The sequence below is a fragment of the Euphorbia lathyris genome, chromosome 2 (assembly GCF_963576675.1).
Source record: "Euphorbia lathyris chromosome 2, ddEupLath1.1, whole genome shotgun sequence".
Lineage (NCBI taxonomy): Eukaryota > Viridiplantae > Streptophyta > Magnoliopsida > Malpighiales > Euphorbiaceae > Euphorbia > Euphorbia lathyris.
In genome coordinates, this window is record NC_088911.1 from 58084763 (window position 1) to 58093316 (window position 8554).

Consider the following 8554-nt stretch of genomic DNA (forward strand, 5'->3'; position numbering starts at 1 on the left):
GGCGGCGGAAACCAGATCTATGAACGGCCGGCGACGGACAGGCGATCCCCTGGCACCGAAGGAAGCCCGGAGCGACGAGAAAGCGTCGGCGAGGAAGCCTGCGGCGGTAAGAAAAGAAGGCAGAAAAGAGGCGGAGATCCCTGAGAACGAGAGCGGAGATCCGTGAAATCCCAAGAGAAGGCGGCGGATCGGCGTAAGAAGAGAGGCGGAAGCGGAGGCGGATGAGAACGGACACGACGGAGATCCGCTAAAGCCGGCAGAGAGAAGACGGCGGCAGGGAGAGAGGAGGCGGTGTCCAAACCCTAGCAGGCGGTGTCTAAATGCCTTAAGATGATAAAAATCTGATATATATATATATATATATATATACATATATATTTTATAAAAAAAATAAATAAATACGACAGCGGCTCGGGTCGCGCCTCACGGTGCGACCAGCCGCCGTCGCGCGGCTGCTGCCTCGCGGCAGCAGCCGCGTGCGCAGTCGCGGGGCTGCTGCCAAACGGCAGCAGCCCGGCTTCGGGCCCCCGGCCCGAATCCCACTTGATTTTAATTGTTAAAATCGGCTTGAATATAATTTGTATATATATATATATATGTTTCGGAAATTAATAGTTTTCTGTTTTGATTATCGAATAAAAATTAGTTTAAAAGTTTGTTTTTACCAAGTTGTAAAACAAAGTGTTAAATGAATTGAAATCAAAATAATTGGGACATGCATAACCGACGTTTTATATGGTTATATTAATCTAAGAATTAATATAAAGATACAAAACGATTAGAAGTAAAATTGGATGAAAGTTAATTTGACGAGTTAATGTGATTAACCTAAATATTACATAAGACGGTTATGTAATCAACCAATTAAATTTATTTAATTGAGTCTATGCATGTTTGGAGTTATGGACATATTTGGACCCTCCTTTTAGTCTTTTGGTATTTTTTGAAATAGGACCTGCGCGTCCTGCCTTTCTACTATCTATTGTAATTTCTCGTCTCATCTGATTCCCTTCAATTCAATTGAAGTTTTCTTATAGTAGTATAGAAATTAATATGCAATTTCAAGGCGCCATGGAGAAGACGGAGGACCTAAAGAGAAATATGTAATATTTAGTATTTCCTTAGGTTTGCCCTTTTATTCCGTCCCTGGCTCGACGGAATAATTTAGATGATATGTCCATAACGCCAATGTATGTGAATGTATGTGTCTGATGTATGCTAAAGCAAATCAAGACTAAGTTAGATTATGAGACTCAAATAAAATCCATCGTTAAAAAGTTAAGTAAATAAGCAAGTTATTAAAATCAGTTGCCCCTCAGTACTGGGGGCCTTTGGGTTGTTGAGCAAACTCAAGCTCGAGGTCTTATGGTAACACTTGAATTATCGAAAGTCATTCTTTCATGAATATGGGGTAATACTTAAATTAGATTATGATAATTGGATGAGCAAACTCATGTTATCATAAACTAATGGGCAATATGGTTGGGATTAATGTGAATAGCATATTAGTTACTAATGTGGTTAGTAACCCAATAACCTAGGAGTCACATTTGAGATGTGATTGATTACATGAATCTACCTAACAAATGAGACTAGCTTGTTGAGCAAACTCAAGACGAAATCTCAGGAGTTAGGATCCTAGCTCAGTAAAGGATTTGTGAAATTTTTCGAATTAATATGGAGGGCTATTAATTTGACAAAATAGTGGGAGCAATCTGAAATAAATTAAAAGGCCTATAATTTTAGATTGTTATACTTTAAAGCAAATGAATGACATACGTTTACTCTTTCTCACTCTCAGGTTTTGTTTAAACACACTCTTAAAATCATGACTAACACCGATCTGCGTTACATCCTTACCGATAACAAATTGAATGGTTCAAACTTCACCGACTGGTTTCGTAACCTCAAAATTGTTTTGAAGTTCGAGAGGAAAGGGTATGTACTTGATACACCGATACCCCCTTACCCAACTGATGATGCTCCCTACCAAGAATTCTATGCTTACTTGAAGCATAAATCTGATGATGATCAAACGGGAGACATCATACTTGCATCTCTGACACCGGAAGTTAAAAGGCAACTACATTCAGATATGGATGCCTATTCCATGGTCAAGCACCTCAAAGAGTTATTTGTGATTGAAACTCGGTGCGAACACTTCGAAATAACCAAGGAGTTATATAAAAGCAAGATGCAGGTGGGCACATCTGTAATGGCACATTGTGCAAAGATGATCAGCCTTATCACCAAGTTTTCTAGTATTGGAGATGCGATGGACCATGAACTAAGTGAAAACTTACTTCTTCAGTCCCTCCCCGAGAGTTACTCACAATTCATAATGAACTACCAAATGAGTGGCTTGCAAACCTCTCTTGTAGAGCTTGCACATATGCTCGAGTCAGTCGAGCCCATTATAAAAGAAAACGAGGAGATAATGGCCCTTGCTATTGAAGGATCGAGAAAAAGGAAAAGGGGTCTCTCCCAATCCAAACCATCTTGATAAAAGCAAGGGGGCTGTGCTCACCGAAACGAAGGGAAAGGAACCAAAGAAGCCCAACGGAAAGTGCTACTATTGTGGTGACTTGGGGCATTGGAAGAGGAACTGCATGGAGTACCTAACCTTCCACGAGAAGGAAAATAACGGTGCTTCAGCATCTGGTATGTTTTATATTGAAATAAATACAGTTTCACTGTCTGAATCTTGGGTACTTGATACCAGATGTGGATCTCATATTTGTATGAATATGCAGGAGCTAAATCAGACTAAGGAACTAAAGAAAGGAAGCATAAACTTGCGAGTGGGAAATGGAGCAAGAGTTGCCGCCCTCGCAATTGGAGATTATGTTTTACCTTTGCCCTCTGGGCTTGTAATAGAATTAAGGAATTGTTTATACGTTCCTGAGATGTCTCGTAACATTATTTCTATTAGCCGTCTTGTTGACGACGGTTTTCATATTTCAATAAAAGACAAGAGTTGCAATTTTTATAAAGATTCGATCTTTTATTTTTCAGGAATTTCACAAAATGGGATTTATGTGTTAGGTAACAAAATTCCTGCTTTTGCAATTGATACCAAAATACATAAGCTAGATAATTCAACTTACTTGTGGCATTGTCGTTTAGGCCATATAAACAAGAGACGCATGCTAAAGCTACATTCAGATGGGCTTATAGATCCAATCGATTCCGAATCATTGGAAACGTGCGAATCATGTTTAAAAGGTAAAATGACAAAGACACCCTTTAGCAATAAAGGTGAGCGTGTATCAGACACTTTAGGACTCATTCATTCAGATGTATGTGGTCCTATGTCGGTCCAAGCAAGAGGAGGATTTAGATACTTCATAAGCTTCATAGATGACCATACTCGATATGGTTACATCTACTTGATGAGGCACAAATCAGAAGATTTTGACAAGTTCAAATGCTTCAAGAATGAAGTGGAAAATCAATTAGGAAAGAAAATAAAGACACTTCGATCCGATCGAGGTGGCGAATATCTTTCAGATGATTTTCTGAATTATCTAACTGAATGTGGGATATGCTCACAATGGACACCTCCCTATACACCACAACACAATGGTGTATCCGAGAGGAGGAACCGTACCCTATTGGATATGGTACGATCCATGATGAGCATGGCCTTACTTCCAAAGACGTTCTGGGGCTATGCCTTAGAAACTGCCCTCTTCACCCTAAACCGAGTACCAACTAAATCCGCTAGTTCCACACCATATGAATTGTTCGTTGGTAGGAAACCCATGTTCTCATTTATAAGAGTATGGGGTTGTTCAGCGTATGTCAAACGCATTGCGTCCGACAAACTAGATTCTAGATATGATAAATGTTTCTTCACTGGATATCCCAGGGAAACCGTAGGGTATTACTTCTATCATCCAGATGATCAGAAAGTAATAGTATCCAAGCACGCAACCTTCTTAGAGAAAGAGTTTCTCGAAGAAACACAAAAGGGAAGCATGATTGAACTCGATGAAGTTCAAGAAGAAGAAACACCGACTGAAACAACAGAAGCGGTTGAGGTACCCGAAGTAGTCCCATTAGATGAGACTCCAGTGGCACCTATTCGTAGATCACGAAGAGTTCGTGAACTCCCAGTTAGATATGGTTTTCTAGTGGGAGATGATAATGAGGTTCCCGTGTTAGACGACGAACCCGAAAACTACGAAGAGGCTCTTACTAGTCCAGATTCTAAAGCATGGCTTGAGGCCATGGATTCTGAAATGGATTCCATGTATACTAACCAAGTGTGGACTTTGGTTGATCCACCCGAAGGGATAATTCCCATTGGGTGTAGGTGGATCTTCAAAAAGAAGACAGACATGGATGGAAAGGTTAGCACCTACAAAGCTAGGTTAGTAGCGAAAGGATATCGTCAGAAGCAAGGAATTGATTATGACGAAACTTTCTCTCCTGTGGCTATGTCCAAATCAATCAGAATCATGCTTGCAATTGCCGCTCATTTTGATTATGAGATTTGGCAAATGGATGTGAAAACAACTTTCCTGAACGGAAACCTGCTTGAGGATGTATATATGATGCAGCCTGAAGGTTTCATATCGAAGGATGCAAATAAAGTTTGCAAACTTCAGAGATCCATTTATGGACTCAAGCAAGCATCTAGAAGTTGGAATAAGCGTTTTGACGAAACCATAAAACAATTTGGTTTCGAACAAAATTGCGAAGAAGCTTGCATTTACAAGAAAGCAAGTGGGAGCTCTATAGCATTTCTCATACTATATGTGGACGATATACTGTTAATGGGAAATGACATTGCTCTATTACAGTCGGTAAAAGTATGGTTATCCGGTAACTTCTCAATGAAAGACCTTGGTGAAGCAGCTTATATACTTGCTATAAAGATCTATAGAGATAGATCGAGAAGACTGCTTGGTCTTTCACAGGCTACATACATTGAAAAGGTGCTAAATCGGTTTAGCATGCTTGAATCGAAACGAGGTAACTTACCCATGCTACATGGAGTAAAGTTAAACAATCATCAATGTCCTAAAACTGATGATGACAAACGACGCATGGCTGTAGTCCCGTACGCCAGCGCGATCGATTCGATTATGTATGCTATGCTATGCACTAGACCCGACGTAGCATTCGCGTTAAGTTTGACGAGTCGTTACCAAGGGAATCCGGGAGATGAGCATTGGATTTCCGTCAAGAACATTCTTAAGTACTTGAGAAGGACTAAAGATTTGTTCCTAGTGTACGGAGAAGGAGATCTGAAAATTGAAGGATTTTCAGACGCTAGTCATCTCACAGATGAGAATGATTTTAAATCCCAATCAGGATACCTGTTTTATTTTGACTAGGGGCGCGGTCAGTTGGAAGAGTTCCAAGCAGGGAAGCGTAGCTTTCTCTACGACCGAGTCAGAGTACATCGCTGCTGCGGAAGCAGCAAAGGAAGCAGTTTGGATTAGAAAGTTCATTACAAAACTAGGTGTGGTGCCTGACATTGTCAATCCCATTACTCTGTACTGTGATAACAATGGAGCCATTGCGCAAGCAAAGGAACCACGGTCTCATAATGCATCCAAGCACTACCTAAAGCGATACCACATCATAAGAGAGATTGTGGCTAGAGGAGATGTGAGAATAGAAAGAGTACCTACAGAGGACAACGTTGCAGATCCGTTGACAAAGCCTTTAACCCAGAAAGTACATGATCGTCATTTAACTTCTACTGGGACAAGTTTTAGAAACAATTGGCTTTAGTCCAAGTGGGAGTATGTTGGGGTTTAGTGTCCTATAGACAATTGTTCTAGGATACAAACTTAATGTAAATGAATTGTTCTTTATATCATTTGTTTTAATGAGATATATGTTTTATAACTATATAAAAGGCAATCCCTTTTAAGCACTAAATAAAGTCTAATAAAAGGAAATCCGTAAGTTTGTTTAAAGTGATTATAAAGTGTTCATACAAGCATGAAGTGAGACAAAACTTTATAATAAACTAATAAACTTAAAATCACCCCAAGTCAAGTGATATGTTTAGGATTGATATATCACTGTTGAGACTTGTATGTAACAATATCTTCTGTCCGACAGAAAGCTGATCTCACAAGCTTCATATATACAGATATCTGGACAGTTACATAGATCTGATGAAACGTTGTTCATTAGGATTGGGGATCCGATTTGAGATAACAGGATGGGTAGATTCATCCTTGTCACATGTTCATCTCATTGGTATTAATAGGTATAACTAATACTTAGACTCAAAGGAATGTTAATTGGTCATCCTGAATTACTGAATGTGAGACTTTGATCCTGCTGTCCCACGATCCTTAACAGAGATGACTCTGGGGTGTGAACGGCAAAGGTTGGGTGTCACAGGAGGTAATATTAGGGTAGTTATACATTGGATTGAGCATTTATCACTCCCGATTAATGGGAGATACATCCAAGGATTGCTTATGGAAGACTCGACTCTAAATCCTTGCAAGGTGATAGCTTAAGAGTAAGAAATACAGATTTCACTTAACCTATCTATTTGAGTTGACTCGGCCTATACAAGTAAAACGAACGTCTCGCTATATGTGACTTGACATCACCCATAGTCATAAGATTCAGTTCACGAATGTAGTTGATAAAGGATCGAATTATACTGTAACTAATACGGAAGGGTTAACGACAGAATCAACCTGTCTTCTTAACGGACTCTGGGGGAATGATTACAGACTTGCCAATAACATACTCAGTACATCATTCCGTTATGCAAAGATTAAATATAATTCTTGAAGAAATTAATTTAATAGTTGCATACGACCAGAAGTAGTAAGAACCTAATGGATCACACATAAGACTTGGAACCAAAAGAGAGATGGATGTTATTAATTGATGGAAGCCCAATTGAGCCCAGTAAGGCCCATTTAATTAGAAGGGGGCCGAAATTTATATATAATAAATAAGGAATTATTTTAATTCTATTAATCCTAATTTGATTAGGAATATGAATTAAATTAATTAAGAGATAATTAAGTTAAGAGTTTTAATTAGATTAATATACTCCTATTATTATCCAATTAGGTTATTTATTATTATCCTACATATATTAGATATATAATGAGATAATAATTGAGAATTCTATTCCGAATTGAATTCCTATTAAGTAACCTATTCCTATCTAACTAGGGTTTAGATACAAGTGATTATATATACCCCCCTACTACATGAATTTCGACTAAGCTCCCTAATTCCCCTTTTGTGATTTTTGAAATTTACAAGTTAGAGAGAGAAAGAGAATTCGACTCCCCTAGTTCGTGGACAAGAATTCATACGGCTTCCATCGATCGATTAATTTCATCTATCTCCTTCTTCTTTGATCTTGTGTTGGTTAATTAGAGGCAATCTATTTTGGTTGCATCTCATACGGTTGATTCTAACTTAACCTCATCGTGTTTTACTTCGTGCTTAGGAACTCGGAGAAGAGTTGTGGGCGCTTCATTAACAACGGTAGATTGTTCTTCAAAAGGTATTTCTTCTTATCCCTCTTTATATGAAATAACGATTAACGGATCCTATGGTTAAAAGGAAGTAGGCTAAAATTTTTATATTTCCGCTGCTATACCTTAGCCTAATTCCCTTCACCTGATGAAACTGTTGATGGCCAAACGGTTGTCAAATCTGAGACCAGATGGACAGAGGATGATCTCAAGAAGCTACAAAATCATGCTTCAGCTATAAACATGCTTCACTGTGCGCTAGATGCTGCAGAATACAACAAGATTTCAGGTTATGAGTCAGCGCAGGAGATCTGGAAGAAGCTGGAGGTCACCTACGAAGGAACCAACAAGGTGAAAGAATCCAAGGTGAACCAGCATATGAGATTGTACGAGCTGTTCGAAATGAACGATGATGAAGGGATCTCAGACATGAATGCAAGATTCACAAACATCATCAACGAGCTCAAGAGACTTGGGAAGATCTTCACTGAGGAAGAACAAGTCAAGAAGATTCTTAGGAGTCTTCCTAAAAGCTGGCAAGCAAAGAAGACTGTTGTTGAAGAAGCTCAAGACTTAACCATCTATAAGTATGATGAACTCATCGGCTCACTGCTGACCCATGAGATCTCGATGAAGAATTTTGAGGTGAAGGAAAAGTCTGAAGACAAGAAGCAAAAGTCTCTTGTCATGAAAGCTGACTCCACTGATGGGAGCTCAACAGACAATGAAGAGATGGCTATGTTTACCAGAAAGATGAAAAGGCTGTTCAAAAAGAATGACAAATATTCTAAGAAGCCTTATAAGAAGTTTGATAAGTACAAAGCTGACTCCAGCGATAGCAAGTACAAGAAGGACAGCTCAAAGCCCATTACTTGCTTTGAATATCATCAAACTGGCCATATCAAGTCAAGCTGTCCCTCACTGAGGAAAGAAAGAAAGAACAGCAAGAAGGCAATGGTGGCAACCTGGAGTGATAGTGATGATTCATCATCATCTGAAGCCGATGCCACTGAGTCAGCAAAGATTTGTTTCATGGCTGACGAACTTGCTGAGCCATGTGTTTCTGAGCATGC